Raw genomic sequence first — 19,980 nt, 5'->3', positions numbered from 1 at the left:
TGCGACACAAACACACAAATTAGTGACTCGCAAAAGCAGTTGTTTTCAGTGTACTGAATCATTAGAATCAGTTAATTAAAAACATTAGTCCAATACTTCCTGCATGCCTGGAGCACAGACTCCGTCTGACACAGTCACTGAACTGAAAATACTGAAAATGCTAAATGGGTTGTGATTCGGCTCACGGTCACTGGCTTTTGGCAGTGCTGTCACTAAATACACCAGACTCCTCTATTAACTATTGGGATTTTAGACATTTCCTTGCTAAATGTTGGAGATGAACCCATGTTTTCAGGATTTTTAAGTCTTTTTAACGGATCTACAGTTTGACATTGTTCAGTTAGATTCTTGTGTCAGACGCCGCACTCATGACTCGTCCAGTGACAACAGTCTATTTATGTCACATTTTAGTATCGGCTCAGCTCACTTGGAATTTCACCAGAGCAGGTACTAAAAGAAGCACCCGGTACTAACCCTAATGAAAAAGCAAAAAAACAAGTAGAGACGAGCCGAGGTGTTCTAGAACTGTATAAATGAAAAATTAAAGTGCCATAAGTCTTTCATTTTTCAAAAAAAAAATTCAAAAACATATTTTTTTTCTATTTGTGTTTGTTTAGAGTTGTTTGAGGGTTTTTGTCTGGATGAAGACATTTATACCTGAAACATTGCCGTGTTTACGGGAAATCTTTTCCAAAACAAACACTTTAGTCTCATTAATAGATTCACTCATTTTGCTTCAAACTTCAGTTTCGTTAGAGACAAACAAGACGAAATATAAAAGCTGTACAGTGAATGTTTTTGTGAAAAAAGGAGATTTGTTTTACTAATATTTTAAGACTGAATAATAAGTGCACAGAGCAAAGCATCTGTTAGGAAACTGTGAAACACAATGTCTAATTGGAAGATGGAAATGAAATGCATTTCACTAGGGGTTGGTGAAGTTCACCAATTACCAAAGAAGGATGCAGGGAAACATTCACAGTGACAAACAAGGTCATATACTTTAAATATATATGAAAGAAAAGGGTCACGAGCAGCGCTGTGTTCTTCTTGTTGTCAGCAATCAATGAGAACTTGAAAATTCGAAGTATTAATGGAGATAAAACACAACAGTTCTGCGAATCTATACACTTATTCATTGCAATACAATCCGAGCTGTATTGCTTTCCATAAACTGGTATGTGAATTGCTTACTTGACCTGTGCATTGTGCAAATTAAATCACACTTCAGCTGGAAACTGCTGCCTCAGCATCTCCTGTCGTTAGTTATCCATACCAGTCGAGCTGCAATCTATTTGCCGGGGATGCAAAGTCACAAAATTTCTACACTGAATCTGTTTCACACTGCGCTTATTTATGCATTTACTTTTTAAACTTTTCCATCTCCCTCAATTGTAAAAATGTTTGTGCAGTATTTAAAGATTCTAGTCAGGGTTTATTATGCTCAAATCAAAATGCGCATAAAAACAAACAAACAAAAAAAGTTGTGTTTATCAGTACAAGATTTCTTCGGATTTTCTGTGTTTCTATTCAGATATTTTTTGTTTGTGCAAATCAGAAATGCGCATAAAAACAGCCTGACTGAAATCCACCTTGTGTTGTGGTGTCTTTCCACCGTGTAGAACATTCAGCTGACTCAGTCACTCCTCGCAGCGGCAGACACAATACACGGCAAAACAACACAAAAAAGACCCACCATATAAATGTATCTGCATACCCATAAACACGCACATTTCACATCTCATGTCATGCCTGCACACACTGCACACAATCACAATAAATCAGAAATTAAAGCACCTGAGGCAGGGAAATTGGGCGCAGATTGAGGGTGTGTTTAGGCTATCCTTCATAGGCATAGGCTATCCTTCACATCCAAGGTTTATGTGCAATTTCCTATCAAGGAAGTGGGTCACTTTCAGATTGGTACTTGATATTGATGCTTTGATTCACAGCTCTGTACACGGCATCAGAATTGGAAATGACTACAGGGAGAAAGAGGATTAAGCACCCGTCGCTACAGCTCGGCACAATCTCAATCCTTTTCCCTTTTTTTTTTTTACAAGTTGAGTTTTATTTACATTTTACATCTGTTGTAAAAAACAGAAACTGGACTGAATTAAAACAAGCTTCAAATGAATAATTAGCCATTCCAATTAGTAGTAGTATTACATCCAGTATTTTTTTTTTTAATCATTTTTCAGATACGGCATCATTACATTGAAAGGTACTTCCGTGATGCATTATTCCCTCAAAACTACAGGACTCCATCTACAATAATCCCCACTCGGAAAATAGCTATAGCCACACTCAAACCCCTTCTAATTACTAATTTATTTTCATGTCATTCCCATGGCTTCCTGTTTTCTTACTATAATGTGTCCCATGATTACTGTGTAAGTGCGTAATAACCACAAAATAATCACACTGCAATCTGACTGTGCTCTTAAAATATTCAAAACAAATCCTAGTAACCAGCTTTCAAATCATACTTTCCCTACTTGATCTCTCTCCTGTGTATTTTATTTTATTTTATACGGCTTTTTGGTACAGAATATTATGATAACTAATTCAGTTGGTTAATTTAAGGTCAAAGTGTGAACCTGAGGTGAATGTAACTACATAAAGTGTTTCTAGTTGACCATAGTTCATCGTGTGAATGCTGACATGGAGTCTTGATTCCTCCAGTTCTGCATTATTATGCACCCCGAGTGTTTGGGATGAAACAGTCCCTCCACCAGCCAGCTACAACACACTGAATTATCTCCTGTTACATGGGAGCATTTATATAATATTCCCACTGCTGGTACAGTTGGATTTATGGACTGAGAGAAACTGTGTTCCATTCCTCTTTTCTTCTGTCCTCTTCCACAAGCAGAGTCTGTTCATCTGGAGGAAGATGAAAGGTTGACTTTTGCTCACTGATATAAATAAATGGAGAGAGAAAGAAAGATGAGGCGAAGCAGTGTAGGAGGGGAGATATCCTTGGGGCAAAAGAAGGAGTATCGGAGAGAGGGATGAGCCGACCACAGGGAGGAGAGGAGGTGGAGGGTGAACGTCAGAGGGAGGTGGAGAATGAACAGAGGAGATGCCCTCGCGGGCCACTATATTAGGCACACCTCATTTACACAAATATCTAATCAAACAGTCACATGGAAGCAACTCAATGCACAGTATTAGGCATGTAGACATGGTCGAGATGACCTGCTGAAGTTCAAACGGAGCATCACAATGAGGAAGAAAGGTGATTTAAAATGACTCTGAACGTGGCACGGTTGATGGAGCCAGACAGGCTGGTCTGAGTATTTCATCAACAAAATAGAGAAAATATTCATTGAGCACTTTTAAAGACTGACCTCTCTGGTCTTCACTTCAAAATGAGAATATTTTATTCAAACTGACAGATCTTACAAGGCTTTTACCATTTTCTATTTTACTTTTTTAATATCATTATTCGACTGTTTATTATGATTGACTGTGTGTCATGTTCTTGTACCTTGTTGTTGTACCTTGTATAATTGACTTGAGACTGGTTCAAGATGATGAAAACCTTCAATCCTTAAAGGAATACGTCACAGATTTGCATTTAGCTTTGTATTACTAGAATAGGGGTAGTATTTTTGAAAAATTGTGCCTCCAACCTCAGTTTCCTCTGAGTCGAGAAATATCTTGTCACTTGGTCCGAGGCTTGAAACTGCAACGCTAATTCCCCCCTTTAAGACCCACTGGTAGGGGGAACGGGACCTCATTCCCAGAATGTAAACAGTGTCCACCATCTTTGCTAACAGGACCAAGTGTCACTGGTGGGCGCTTAACAAAGAAAAGAATGAAGATATTTCTCAGACTGAGGTTGGGAAGCACATTTTTTTCAAAAATACTACCCCTATTCTAGTTATACAAAGCTAAATGCAAATCTGGGAAGTATTCCTTTAAGTCGGATGGGCTACATCTGTACCTAATAATGTGGCTGTGAGTCTATGCATGTAAAGAAGAATTAGGGAGAGAGAAATCGAGGAGCAATTCAGCAAAGTTCAGAAACACTGTTGAAGGTAGTGTGAGTGATGAGATTGGGTGGAAATGATGCCTTTTACACTTACTGATGGATGAAGATGCATGGAGGGTTACATGTTGGCTTGGCGGAAAAAGATGGATATATGAAATCAGATGGGTAAAAGGACGAATTGTGATGAATTGTTAGTTCTGTGTGCAAGGTTAACATTCACTTTTTAGTATATTCGAAAAAAATGAAAAGTGTATTCTCTCTGCAGACTGTTAAAAAACAAAAATACTAAATACAAAACATGGCCGATACACCCGAGGAAAAAGCACAGTGTTCTCTCAAGGCCTGATATTGAATATGTACTTAAAACACAGTTGTTTTTATCATCTTCGTTGACAAATTGCTTATTAAGGTCATGAGACTGAAACATCATGCCTTTGTTTCTTAGATTTTATTTTTAAATTGGCCTTGGGTAAGTACAGTATTTCTCTTTCATCAGCACTCACTCTAAACACAGCGTGGCATGTTGCAGAGGTACTGTATATTATCAACTTTCAGCCACTGTTCAACCAAGAAATGGTTCGGTGTTTTTATGTCATTTGGCAAAATTGTATGCATTGTGGGTAAAAATGGGTCCACCTGCTAGGCATTTTGGCCTCGCGTACCTCAGTGTGACCTGTGTGCTTGCTGCAAGAATGTTAACCAGAAGCCCCCTCTGCACTGATTTTTGAATCTCAGAATATTAAGGTGATGGAGCAGTGGTAGGTCTATAGGGACATATTTCTTTATTGTCCCCTGCTGCAGGCCCAAGGATCCTTGCTTTCTCCAAAAACGTGTCCTGACTTCAAAGCCAGAGCCAGAAGTTCCCTTGTTCTGCTTCCTCCAGGTCCATGAGAGCTTCCTTCAGCTTGCAGCCCTTGATCCCAGGAGACTTAAAGAAGCACTGGGTGGTTGATCTGGTGTTGCCTTTTTAACTCTCTTTCACTGGAGCTGAAGTCTCTCCACCCTACTTGGGAGCACACAGCTGACAGCTATGTATACTCATCCCTCGCTCTATTGAAAGGAGCCCACACCCTCTCATGGAACAGTCAGTCCTTCAGAAGTGTTTTTTTTTTTTTCTTTGTAATTTCAGTGTTATATTACGATACTGCACGTTAATCTTTTCACAGGTAATTCCCTTGTCTATCTCTCGGTTCAACTGCTTCAAAAACATTGTTATCCAGCAAGAGTGATTGGAATGAGACCACAAGCAGGAAACAACATTAATCCTGAGGTCTGAAGTAATTTCAACATACCGAGGATATCTTTGTTATCTGGTTTCATTGAGTCTGACATCAGCCGTCCTGGGTAAGCTGTATCATGAAGCTGATTATCAGCTGTCTCAGGTAAACCTGTGTTTTCCCAGACAGGGAAGTTAATTGGAACATGGTCAGAACCATGAATAATGTACTTCTGTGGGGAAGGGCGTGGTGGCATTGAGCTGCACCATGTAAGGTGATTAGCACAACTGTCAACAGTTAACTAATCACTCTCTCTTATTCACTGTTGAAGTGTCCTTGGTCAGACACTGAACCACAGTTTGCCCTAACTATCTGTTCACACCGAATGAGGCTAAAATGTGTCACGTAACCAAATTACATACTAAATCAATGCGGAGTGGCACAATGGATGTGACATGATGCTTTGTCACGTCAAACACGTGAGTTGGAATATTTCAACCGACGCATCAGAATTGTGTAATTGGCAAAATCTTAATAAGACCATGGTGAGAAAGAAGCAGTGATGTAGTACTCGAGTCTCGAGACCGATTTCTGCTTTCTCGGACCCCCCTCGGACTTGTTCCTTCAAAGACTCGGTCTTGACTCGGACTCGGACCACAGTGGGAGGAGAAGGACTCGTAATTTCAGACCGAGTCCTCGAGACCAACGCATTTTTTATGTTCTTGTTATGGCCTAACTATGATTAAAAAAGTCAGGGTGGGCTTAATATGTTGATGACAGAGGAGCACTGTTGAAGCAGTTTATAAAAATAGGCAGAAGATGATGCATGTGGTAGGGATTTTTTTAATGATAGTAAAAGCATAGTCCATATTAAGACGTTAAGACTGCTCCTCTAAACAATTCCCAATCTAGCTTAGTCTGTAGGCCTAACTGTTGATTATTAACTGGGGCGATACTAAATCATGAATATGAAAACTGACATGTTTTTATGGTCTTGGTCTCGACTCGGTCTCAACTCCTAAAGGACTCGGTCTTGACTCGGACTCGACTGTATTTGAAAACCAACAGACTCGGTCTCGACTCGGTCTCGACCCTTCAAAGACTCGGTCTTGACTCGGACTCGGCATAGGCGGTCTCGTCCCCATCACTGGAAAGAAGGACATAAGAACAGCAGCTGTCTTTGTGAGTTGTATTCGCCTTGGTCGGTTAGACAAAGGTGGGAGTCGGTATGTTACAAGGTTATAAGGAGACATTCTTGAGATCAGTTCATATATATCAGTTTATTCTGCAATTTTCTGCATTACGGTAATTGATTGTCACAATAACCAGCCAACGTCTGGATCTTACTGACATCCCTGACATCCCGTGTTGTTTCAGAAATGAAAGACAAAATTATAGTTGCAGCATGTGGTCACCTGCACTTCTGGGACACTCCTACTTTCCACAAAAGATAGATTTCAGCCATAGTTGATGGTTAAACAAAATAAATGGTTGCTCTTTCTCTCTCTTGTCTTCTAGCTGGTTTCAGGAAATTACTTCAACATCTTTGTGAGTGAATAACGAGTTAAACAGTTAAACAACATCTGTCTGGTAACCTTGAAGCAGAAATGTTAGAAAGTGACTGGACCTGTGCGTGAAGAAGCTGAGCTGGACCAGCAATGATTTATTGTGTATGTTTATTAACCCATCTACTACAGCTTTATATGATGAAAAGCAATTCATATATTCAGTGATAGTGACAGACAGAACCGACGTTATTCAACAATTGAAAACATTAAACACATAATGATAATAGACAATAAACATTCTATATTATTTTTAATCAATGTAATCAAAGTTGGCCTCAGTATATACAGGAAATAATGAAGGAATGAATTAAGTTTGTCATGCTTTACACTACAGCTTCGCCATTCACTTAATCACACACATATTAATACATCACACCATTCATATGCTGCTGGTACAGCTGCTGCCAGGAGCAATTTGGCGTAAAGTGTCTTGTCCAGGGACACATCGATATGTACACTAGGGAATCACACCCTTGACCTTCCTGTAGGAAGACGATCTGCCCTGTCCACTGCACCACAGCTGCCCCAAATCGATTTTTATGCCCCATTCATTATTGGAATTAACCAGACAAAACGACGTATATGTATCAATCCGTCAATCCTTTCCATGTCCAGGCTTGGTGAGGTTCACTCTTGGTGATTCTAGCTTTACAACCTGATTTATTTTGTTATTTTTTTGCTTTTTTTTCACTTTTGTCTGATGAGAAACGAACGATTAAAGACTTGTGATCCAGATTTAAAGAAAAGCTAAAGTCGTGCCAGACTGCAGAGAACTAGCTCGTGTCTGATGAGGTCATCTGACTGAAATGTTAATTTATTACCAGATGACACATTTGACAGTGAAATGATAATTTTTCCATTAAAGGACAAAAGATTACTTTCCATTTATCTTCAAAGAGTCTCCTCATGTTGTTTTGGCCTCTGGTGATGAAAAAGAGTAATTTTGTATTTTCTTAACAACGTTATTCTTTCAAAATTACATGAAAAGTCTGGAATAGCAACATGAGCTGACAGGTCTATAAAAAGGTTGTGCATAGCTCTAATATTCCCCACTTCATTCATGTCCCTGTCAGTGTGGAGTAAAAAGTATCACACAGTTTTTCCTATGATCTGATTGGTCAGCTGTAGGCCATTGATAGGTGTAGTGCAGTCTCTCTGTATGTGCTGTCACCAATCCGGTGTTTGACGAACTACCATGTGCCGCACATTTTTATCCCGCACTGTGTTCCAAATTTGCCTGACAAATCCAAGATGGAAATTGTTGAGAAATGATTTTCTCTGACCGCCACATGTTTGCTTTCCCTTAATTCTTCTAGTTAAGCTCAGGTCTTGAAGAGCTTCTCTCCTGATTGAATGAGATTTTAAATGCCTATTGTATTTAAGAGTTCTCTTGCTCGAGGCACCTCCTCGTCAACAAACGAGACCCAGAGCATGCGTTGGTAAAAGCACATCTCCGCCGAGTTTCAGCACTAAGCCGTAGAGGAGGGTAGACCAGACTAAGGCTTTGAGTAATCACTTTGACTGTCTTTTGTAAAACTCGTTCTCCGTCGGATTCCTTAATTGCCTCGGGCATCTGAGGTGACGAGATGCTTACGTTTCTGGTCCATAAGTGGCAAGTTGGCGGGACCTCTGACTTTCGAGATGACCTTTTCGAGAAGGGTGGTATCATCTACATATCTAAAATTGTTGATATTGACACGGTTGACACGCTCCTCTTTTTATTGGTCAGTCCGTTGCTTTCATAACACACATGGCTGGGCAGTAATTCAGTAACATTTATCACAATATAAATTCCTTCCAAATCAATCAAGTTCAATAAACTGTATATCAATATAGTGTTTATGAATTGCACAAGCCCACTTGGAGGTATAATGCATATTATTACTTTAAGCTGTATGTTTTTTTTTTTAAACAATTTAAAGAAATAACTAAAGATTATCTGTAATATCTGACATTTATTGCAATGGTTATCAAAATGACCTGACTTGTGTTTTTTGCTATGTCATCCATCCCTATTGATCCTTCATCATAGTGGTGTGAAATGATTACTTGTGTTTTCTTGTGGATGTAAAGTTTTAGGAGGAATGTAAAGCCATGCAGGTGAACAGGAAAGCATGAAGTAGAAAAGCAGGAAAGGGCATTTGAGGCTATTGAAACTCCTCTGTAATTAATAGCTGGCAAGTTGCTTCCCCAACCAAACTGTTGGGAGGGGCTGACCTACATCACACTAATTTGATAGACAGGCATTGGATAGAATTGGGTCCAGCGAGATTTGGCCACTCTCTGGTCCAGTCAGTCACCTTCATAGAGTCTGACATCAGACTGCTTTCTTCTAATTCAAACTTCACATCCAATCACTTTTCATTTTCTCATAAATCTTGTTAGATCCCGCCTCCCTCCCTGTACTCCTATTAGGTGATTGTGTTTTAATTTGTAGGAGCGAATGAACCGCTGCTGACACGTTCCCCGTGTAATTCTGGAAAGAAGCGGAGCAGCTGTGACAGTTTATCCTCATTCACTTTGCACACGTGCACACTCTCTTGCAAACAAAATTAACCGCACCTACTTTTTGGAAATGAGATTAGCCGAGCTCCCAATTCTGCCTCGACACATACTGAAATACTGAGAGAAAGTCTGAAGATTAAAAGAGTGAAATCGGCTGTGTCTGTGCTGTTAGGTACAAAAGTTAGATGTGTGCCACCACTCTGATCACATATTCACAAGGTAGTTCAGACAGAGGAAGAACGGGACAGGGGAGAGATGCAGACAGGAAATGATTTTTGGTCTTCTTTTTTATCAGAAAGGAGACACAGAACTTTAGTTAATTGCGGTTGCAGGAGATGTCAGTGCATTATCTGCATCTGCTTGGCATCAGAGTTGACTGGCAGCTTAGATAGACACCTTATCAGCGAGATAAAAAAAAAAGAAAGTGAGAAGGGGGTGAGGTAAAAAGAAGAAGAAGTGAGGAAGAGGGAGCTCAAGTGATCAAAGAAAGGAATAAAAGCAGCTGGAGCAAGAAAAAGGTGCAAGAGAAGGGAATAATATGATATATTGTATATGAAAGAGTTGACGAACGTGAAGGAATAATCTGTCAAATCAAATAATCTTATTCCATACCTAAATAATAGTCTTTGTGAAAGAGGAGAAACAGACCAGGCCTAATATTTTAGGATTGTCATATGCCTTTTATCCAATATGTGATCAATAGCGTGGGGAACCTGCTGGTGACATTCAGCATCTTGTTTTAATGTATGTATTAAAGGATTTATATTAAATCCTTTATAATGACTTTAACAAGCCCTTGTCTTTAGTTCCCTTTGCAAACCTGACATCTCCTGCACCTCCTCAACAGAGCCATTTTGACGTCATATTAATATCTTATCTTGTCTCTTATATAATGTCTTTGTCTCGGCTCCCTGTTGCCCTTTGTTTTGCTCTCCCATGCAACTCCTTTGTCTTAGACTACTTTTTCTTTGCTGCTTTCATCTATCTATACCTCATTTTTCCCCTTCCTGTGTTGTTTATCATTTTTCCTTTTTTTCCTCCTCTCAAATCCCTGTATTATTGTGTATCACCTCTTTGTATATCCTCTCTCCCCTTTGCTGCACTGTTTTTGTACCATTTCCAATCATATTCCGATCACATCGTGATATCAAAGTTGCCAACCCTCCAGGTGGTATTACTTTTATGTGATGAAACTTGCTTATAATCCTTTCAAAGCTCTAAAGCCAAGGCTGAATATTAACACTCCACATAAACTTCGACTGATACAATGCTTCTTTGTCAGTTTTCTGACTGAGAAAGTACTTGGTGTTCTTTGCATACCAACTAAACGCTGCACACTAAATTTAACAGGAGGTCAACAGCAGAATTTGTTTCGAGCAAAAAGGACACATGGAGCAGCAACATGGAAACGCACAGAGTTCAGTGTGTTAAACACGCTGCACCGTATTTTGGCTGCTCAGTTGTAGTTGTCAGGGTTGAATTTCCAGGCGCGCTTCAAAGTTCTGGTCCTGTAGCTGTGAGCGAGGTAGCCTCTCATGAACCGTTTCACTCTGCCAATGATTAACATCATTATTAAACCATCCATCATACCGCTTATCCTTTGGCAGTCACATGGGGAGTTGAAACCAATCCAAGGTGACATTGCAATTGATTTATTCTAGCTGTATTTCTTGTAAAGAATTTCAGATTTATAGTAGTTGACGAGTCAACACCTACTTCTTGTATCAAAGGCCAACAGTTATTCGTTTAGGGCCGGGCTATACTTTCTGTGTTCCATGTCCATGGGGAGCCGCTTCGCATTGCTGAGGATGAGGATCATTGTCAGTCTCACATTCCATTCCATTCGCTCTCATTGGTATGTTATCATATTCTGTGAGGGCTGAGTTATACAAGTGGGTACAGGTGAAACTCCTCATATAACTTCAAGCAAGGGTTCATGGTTACATTCTTCATTGTTGTGTCTTTTGACCCAAAAAAAGGCAACCGGTCTGGAGCATGTGTAGCTGGTGCATTCAATCCACATGGACTCTATCTTTCGGTGTGCTCAGATTGTCCATGTAGCCACACAGACCACCACATAGATGAGTAGATGACGTCGCGGACGTCTGCAGACACTTGAGTGTGGAAAGTGTGACCAGGACCTTAAATTCAGCAGAGTGCAGGAAAATATTGTGGTGGTTTTCTCTTGCTGCCTTATTACTGCTTTATTATAGCAATCTATCAATGTGCCAGAATACCTGGCTTTTAAAAGGAATAGAAGAAGCTTCTGTTGGTTTATTGCATATTATGCCCAAAAGAAAACAATCCTCTTGAGTGTTGGGCCTAGAGCAGTGATTTTTTTTTTTTCTGCTGGTAAACAAGCTAAACTTAAGGACACGCCTCCAAATCCATGAGTGCCATTTGCTGTAGACATGTTGTCCGCAGTTGTGAAGAGTGAAGCCAGTTTGTGGAAGGATCACGTGAGGAAAAATCCTTTATAATATATACCACATATGATAAATCTAATACTGGATGGGATTTACCTGAAATAAGGAGCAATTATAGCATCTTACTGAAGTTGTTACTTTGAACTGCTCTCTGTTGATTAACCTGTTTAATGATAGTGGCAGATTCACTTAGTCAGTGGAGATAAATGACTGTGCACTGATCACCCAGTGACTTTCAAACCATTGATTTGTCCCTTATCTTGACTTAAAGGATTCTGGTAGCAGAGGACGGAGTGACAGTGCTAATTCAGACACAAGCCACAAAGTTGTACCTGTTCTCTTAGCCGCAGCTAATTAGACCAATAACAGTTAAATTATCGAACAAAATGAACAATAGAATCATTTACTTCCAATAGAAGTGGTAGCAGTAACAGCAATGGGCCATTTTATAACGTTGTGAAAAGCACAGGTGCACTTTTTATTTTGCTTTGTGCCTATCTGTGGAGAACATTGTGGTCTTATTATGTTCAAATTTCTGTTAATATCTTGCATCTCTTTGATTATAAGTGTCTGTGTCGCAGAGACTCTCTTCAATCTTATTTTTCCCACATGCATTAAAATATAACTTGTAATTGTAACAAAAATGCAACACAATCAACTTAATATTTATTTTTCAGAGTGAATCATTTGTCCAGGGACCAAAGACGGGAAAATAGGTACATTTACTGAAGAAACAAATAAATCAAATTGATAATATCACCATTTAAGAAAAAAAACAAAAACAGAAATAAAATGTTGTTTGGCTGTTTATTCACTGTCAATTAAATGAAATGGCACCCACACAGTTCTGATAAAAGTGGTACGCCATGTTTCGAAGTGTTAATTTCTTTGCAAAAAGTAATGTTTTTTTAAAACTGACTGTTGCACTTTTAGTCATGAATATTTAATGCCAGGGAGACATACTTGTCACATTTTCAGGGGTTTTAATAAGAGTAAGAGGAATACTTTATTGTTGGTATTGTCATGCACTTCAGATTAAAATTTAAGTCTGAGCAATTTCTCAAAAAGCCTTTTATGAAAAACAACAACAACTCAGAATTATTCCTTATTTTCATTTGGGGTTGATTTGTGGTGACAATAGTGACGGTACATATGTACATATATATACATAATCCACAATAACCAATACGAATCAGTCTACATTCTGCATTGGAAAAATGTTCATTTAAATTGTACACTTCATCTTTTTCTATGTAGAGTCTGCTTTTAAAAAGAGCAGTGCAGGTGTTGAATTGATGGACTGCTTTTCAAGTCATTTCAACCTTTTATGTGCATGTACTGCAGCACAGGCAGTCGTGACTCCTAACCGAGATAAATACTATAATTATCGCTTCTACCTCTCACAGATCACCCGTCTGCCGATCGTCTGTCATATCCATCATGCCTACACACACACACACACATGCGGCACTGTTTTGATGTGTCTGATCTGTATCCATCAAAACAAGTCCAAGTGAGATTTAGTGCAGTGCCCTGGTGCAGTAACCATGGGTGAGTCCATATTAAATTGTCTGCGGAAGTGGGCCAGATTGCGTTCGGCCACCCTATCCATTCATCTACACTAATGCCCTTTCTGTCTCCATCCATTTTTAAGAACTGAAGGGGACTGGAGAGAAGAGGACAAAGCCCAGGAGGAGATCAGAGAGGGAGCGGGGAAGGGATGAAGAGGAAGGTGAAAAGGGAAAAGATTTAAAAGTAGAAAGAGAACTGAAAAAAAAAACGCATAGTAAAAAAGATACAAGTAAAGGAAAAGGCAAACCTATGTTGTTTTTGTTCACTGTACGCAATTAGAAACATTGTCCTTTCAACATTTGTCATTGTTTTAAATGAGCAAGCTTGTAAACTGCCCATGTAAGAATAATACAGACTAAATAAGGCCTAATAGAAAGAAGCATGTCCTGCTGCTGTAGCATTAACACAAGAGTTTTGTGGTAATGGGCTTAAGGTAGTGAAAACACATGGGTGGACACACACGCACACACACACACACACACACCAGCACACTGCGATACCATCAGCATACCTTTACTTTGCCATTACTACTCTTAAGTGTTTGTTGCCAGGACAACCGTGTGATTTATTTCCCAATTAAGAGTCATTGAACATGCTTACTTACAACCGCTAACATCAAGCTGCACATAAATTACCTTTGAGCGTAATGTGGTCCATTTTCTATTAAAAAACAAACAGGGTGTCATCATAACGTATCACCGGCACGCAAACTTCTGTATCAGGAGGTTGATTCTTAGTGAGTTCATTGTACAAGGACAAATATTCTCTGATAATTGTGCGCCACAGCTAATTGGGAATGAAGGCGTTCGATTAAAGAAACAAAGGAAAAATAAAACGAAAAGAAATTTCATGGGCTTCCTTTTTCAACCATCTTCCGTAAAATGAAGATAAACAATACGCGGATGGATGAGAGAGTCAGAAGGCAGGTGGAAACGTAATGGAATCAATTAGGCAAGCGCTCATGATTTATATTCGGTGTTGATTACTGAGAAAGCTTAATTTACTTTCTTTTCCGCTCCCACTGATATCATTTATTTCTAATGTTTATGCAGTGATAACATACGAGTCCCTTTCCTGCATGTGACAAATGCCAGCAGTGGCTCTTATGTATGCAGAGGTGTGTGTGTGTGTGTGTGTGTGTGTGTATGAAGTAACTGTTAATTATTAACTCTATGAAATTTTAATGCATATATATACAGTACACATATATATGTTTCTGTGTATCTGGTTAAAACAGATTACACTGGGTTGGTTTCCATCAGCCTTTTTTTATGGGCATTATCAATTTGTGCAGTAATAAAAGTCTTGAAATATTGCATTTACGTTTTTACGCTTGAGGGAGGTGGGAAATGTATCATAAACAGTCTCAGGGAATAAAGGATGATGTTTAGAAACCAGGTGATTAAAAGACGTGACTCCGACTTCCACTTTTCATTGCACTGGAGTAATGGCGGAAATGGCACACACGAGGAGTAATGTGTGGACTGATAAGGATGATAGAGAAATGATGTGCACATCACCTCTTTCTTCTAAATGTCAAAGGCCATCAAGAATACAAAAATGAAAAAAGTAGAGCTAATGCACAACACTTACTCGATGCAACGCAACTTTATTGACGACCTTTTCGATCGAGTTTTGTGGCATGGAGAGAGTGTGCAGGCTCTACCTCCTTTTTGGACAAATGAGTAAACCACAACATCCCATGACTAAGTGCCAGAAGCAAATGTGGGATGCTCTAGTGCTCTCTGTTTATGTCGTCAATTTGCAACGTATGATCCTTCTTCTCTGGTGACTTACACTTTCAATTATGCACCACATACTGCTGCTATCTATGAATCTCCTTTTTTCTTCGTCCAGCTTCTCCCTGTAGGAGTCGCCACAGTGGATCATCTTCATATCCCTTGTGTCATCGCCTTGTGTCATCACATCAACTGTCCTCATGTCCTCCCTAACAACATCCATGAACCTTCTCTGTGGTCTTCTTATTTTCCTCCTGCCCGACATCTTCAACATCCTTTGTCCAATATAATCACTATATCTATTCTCTGCACAAACCATCTCAGTCTTGTCTGTCTTACTTTGTATCCAAACATCTGAAAGATGCTCATTAATAATCCTGTCCATCCTGGTCAGTCCCAACGGAAGTCTCAGCATCTTCAGCTCTGCCACCTCCAGCTCTGCATCTCGTCTTTTGGACACTGTCTCCAAGCCATATATCATATGGTCTATCTGTAGACCTTCCATTTTACTTTAACACACATCAGCCGTGACACTCATCACCACCCTCTCGACCCTGCCTCCACTCTCTTCTTCACCTCTCCTGTGCCCTGTCCATTGTTTTGGATGGTTGACCCCATGTATTTAAACGTTCTCTACCTCTACTCTTAGCATCTTCACCGTATCCCCTCTCTCGCTGTCAGTCACACACAGGTATTCTGTCTTGCTCCTGCTAAGCTTCATTCCTCTTCTCGCCAGTGCAGACCTCCACCGACCCAGGCTCTCTTCCACCTGTGCCCTACTCTCACTACAGATTACAATATCATCTGCAAACAACATAGTCCACGACTCCTGCCTGACCTCGCCTGTCAACCTGTCCGTCACCATTGCAAACAAGGGGCTCAGAGCTGATCCCTGATGTAATCCCACCCTCACCTTGAACCCATCCGTCACGCCAACTGCACACCTCACCACTGTCCTCATACATGTCCTCATACATGTCTTGCACCACCCTCACATATTTCTCTGCCACTCCCGACTTCCTCATAATTCACTTAACAGCAGTGGATAGAAGCACACATTCATGTACATGTCCCATGTGCCTGAGTGTATTGTTGCAAATCAATGGATTTGTTCATGTGGGGGAAAAAAGACACTCAGTTGCCTAAGTTTGCAAATTCTTGAGCAACATTCTAATGTAATGAAACCCCACTGTTCCTCTTTCTTTTTTCTAATCCCCTTATTCTCTGCCCTCTTTTCTCTTGCTCACTGTGATGTTATTGAGAGGTAGAGCTCGCCTGGCCCTCATTAATATCCCTGGCATTTGCTTGGCTCTGCATCTCTCTTCTTCTCTCCGCATCCCTTCACAGCTTCATCCCACATTCTACCCATGCCATCCTCGTAACACTCTCAGGCTTCAACTGCAATTAGAACCTGCACCATTAGGCATTAAACACACACACATTCACACACAATGCACAACGTATTTTAGGTCGACATCTTTTTTTTGTGCCCAGCATGAGTCTTCCCATCCTTCACCTCCACGGGCCTCTCAGTAATGATGGACTAATAATCAGACAGTTGGCCCAGAAGAAACATTGGAATGGAATTCCATATGTACTGCATTTCCTTTAGTGTGTTAGCTCTACTTTTTTAGGAATTTTGGAGCATTGAAAGTGAGGTACACATTCTTTATAGAATAGATCAGAATGCCTTTATTGCACAGGTACAGCTTAATTGCAGAAGACAATACTAAGGTGCATGATAACTTGTTCGTATGGCAAACATAAATGGGTACCACAGGATACAAGACAGACAATACAAAACACAAAACATACACAAATGATTCTAACATTCAAATGAAAGATGGGCCACACAGTGGAACCTATGGCTAGCACTGTTGCCTCACAGCAAGAAGGTTGCTGGTTTGCATCCCGGTCTAGTGGAGGGGTCCTCCAGTTTCCTCCCACAAAAAAGAGATTAAAAAAAATACTTAGATGTGTATTGTGCATATTGTACTTTCTTTGTCCTAAATGATGATCTTTATTACACAAGAAGGGGGAGGTATGTTGGTGATATTGCACATTTGCTTTATTGCATGGGGATGGTGTATTGGGGAGAGGGGGGTAGGGTCAGCGTGTGTATGTGTGAGGTCAGTGTGGTTATGGCTTTAGATAACATTCTGTCTCGAAACCTGTTTGTCCTGGTTCTGATGCTCTTGTAGCGCCTGCCAGAGGGCAGCAGGTGGATGACAGGATGAGGACTGTCTTTGATTATGCCTTTTCTTTGGCCTTCTATAAAATACACTTAGCTGAATTTCTGAAATCATATTTGCGTTCCTTTCTGGAGAAATAGTGTATTTAACTGTATTCATTATTTGCAGTCTTATTAATGATGCTTATGGCCCCATTGTGTGGTAAAACTTATTAAGTTTAGCCTTGTTTTAAATGTCCATTCCCATATTCCTCATGAGCATTATACAGTAGTACATGCAAAGCCCATTGTATAGTACTTTTTCTACATTTTCTGCAGTTTGTCACAACCATTGACTATTATTTATAAAAAAGAAAATCATCACCACTGCCATTCATAATGTATCTCCATCAGTACCTGTGGTCACTGTCCAAACATCGTCAATTCGACTCTCCGTGCTGCTGTCACTGTCTGCAGGCTGTGAGTCACTGCGACCTGTCGCCGCAGTAATGGAAGCACAGCTAGATGGTGGAACACACAAATCATTTGTTGGATTCATCTATTGTTTCGGCTCAAACTGCACTTTGGTGATTAGTTACGAGGAAGTCCCACATGAGCGCTGATCAAAGTTTGTTTGTGTGGTGTTGGAAGGCGGCCATCCAAGGATTGTGTATGACAGTGTGGTGATAACTTCTATTGTTTTGTATTATCTAAATCTGTTTTGGACATCAGCTTGCAAAGTCTATTCCACTGCTTTATTCACCCCAGTATGAATCTTTCATCTTGGTCTCTTCCATCAAATCTCTATAACTTGGGCAAAGTCATCACCGTTTTCACTTTTTCAATCTCTCGCTCTCTTCATGTTTCCGAGATCACTCCTTTATCCCCTGCTTTCTATTTTTCATCGAAACTTTATCCGCATTCATACCCTCAAACACTCTTTAAACTTGAAGAAATGAAATGCATGTCTTTTGGGGGAGAAAAGGAACCACGACTGGGTTGATCACCAAAAACTTTCTGACACACTGAATCACCTTTAAGCTGTTGCTGAATGTTTTAAAACAGGCTTTTCTCTCCCTCTCACTCACTCTCTCTCTCTCTCTCTCTTTCTTTTCAGTGGGGGATAAGTCAGGTCTTGTGTCTGCGTGTCTGCTGAAGCTTTGGAGGTAGAGAAGAGGCGGCTACCTGCTCTGCTCTCATCTCTTCACACTAATTAGGGAGAACTAGGTTTAAATCTGAATGTGGACACACATCTTCTGTCTGGCTGTGCGCAGGTGGGTGTGCGGAGTTATGTATTCATCAAAGTGTTTGGTGATGATTCTGTTTGTGCATTCACAGACATTGTTTTAGGTCAAATGTTATTAGCAAGAGACATGCTGATTGAAAACAATGTGTCCGCCGTATGCGCGTTTGTATGTGTGCGTGCATGTGTATTAATGGTGTGCTATGTGGTGGCAAGGCACCACAGGCGATGATAAGGAGGGGGGCTTAAGCAGTGGGCTCTTTAGGCCTAATCACTGCATGCATTTCAAAGGCGAGAATGCCAATTAAAACTGATAGGGCTCAATATGGGATTTTGGGCTGCCACAGAGAACTGTAACACATCCAACATGAAAATCAGCCGGCCCTATGTCTCCTGGTCAGGAGAAGCAGTTTGCCAGCCAGTGATCTGAGAAGAGCCTCTGATAAATACATGGGCTCTACAAGGAGCTGGGGCAGGAGTAAGACAAAGATACTTGCAGGGTCATTGAGAGAAGACAGGGATTTGTGAATCCGCAGTCATTGTGTGTGTGTGTGTGTGGGTATGTTGAGGATCAGAGGGCCTGTGATCTCGAGCTACTCTCGAAAAGTAAGTGAGTGTCTTTGATTTGCTCCCACTGAGTTCTTTATTAGCAAAACCAAACTAATACTCATAGGGGTTCCCTTTGCTTTTTGGACATGGATTGCACAAGATGTTGGAAACTTTTTGAACACATTGAATACTTTCTGTCTGCACATATACCGTCTGAACTGGTCCACGCTGATGTTGCTGTGGGTGAAGTGCGAGTTTCTGTTTGTGAAACATACAAGTTCAATGTGGTTATTGTCTCCATGCTGCAGTTTAGAAACACTGTTGCCCGACAGCAATTGAGAAATAATTTTGTATTTCAAAATTGAACTGCCCAGCTCGGTTTGGAAGACAGTCAGACAAGAGGCAAATGCAACTTCTGTGGATAGACGACAGCACCAATGGCAGTCTCTGTAAAGTTCATATTAAATTATTCTAAGCCTATTAAAACCAAACAATTTTTAAGCAATTAGATAATGATACAAACAACATACTCATGGGGAGTACATTCTTTTTCAACCAGTGAACCCATCCAATGGCTGGACAAAAGGTCAGGTTAGGATCATCAAGTACAATAATACCGAAACAGCAGTCTGCAAGGATCTGATAGCTTATTTGCATATTTGTGCAGTTTAGTGCATGTAGGTTGTTCTCTCTGACAGCCAGGTTGATAACCAGTCATTTCAATACTGTAATTTTTTTGTGGGTTTGGCCATGTTCATTTACCACCAGTGTAGGAGGGAGCGTCATTATTACCTAATGTTTGGACAGTGCCAGCACACTGTGGGCAATCCACTGATCATTGGTGGGTCAAGAGCTTTAACTAGCTACAGACCACTGTGCTGGTATACACATGCAGACTATGCAAGTTGTCTTGCTACTTTATTATTATTTGAAAGAAAGTTATGTTTTTGGTGCCATTTCTTTGCCAGGCTTTTAGTTATATTACTCAGAA

This window comes from Solea solea, chromosome 10 (genome assembly GCF_958295425.1).
Source record: "Solea solea chromosome 10, fSolSol10.1, whole genome shotgun sequence".
In the NCBI taxonomy this organism is placed as follows: Eukaryota; Metazoa; Chordata; class Actinopteri; order Pleuronectiformes; family Soleidae; genus Solea; species Solea solea.
The sequence above is the reverse complement of the archived record's forward strand: the minus strand, read 5'-3'. Positions refer to the sequence as shown.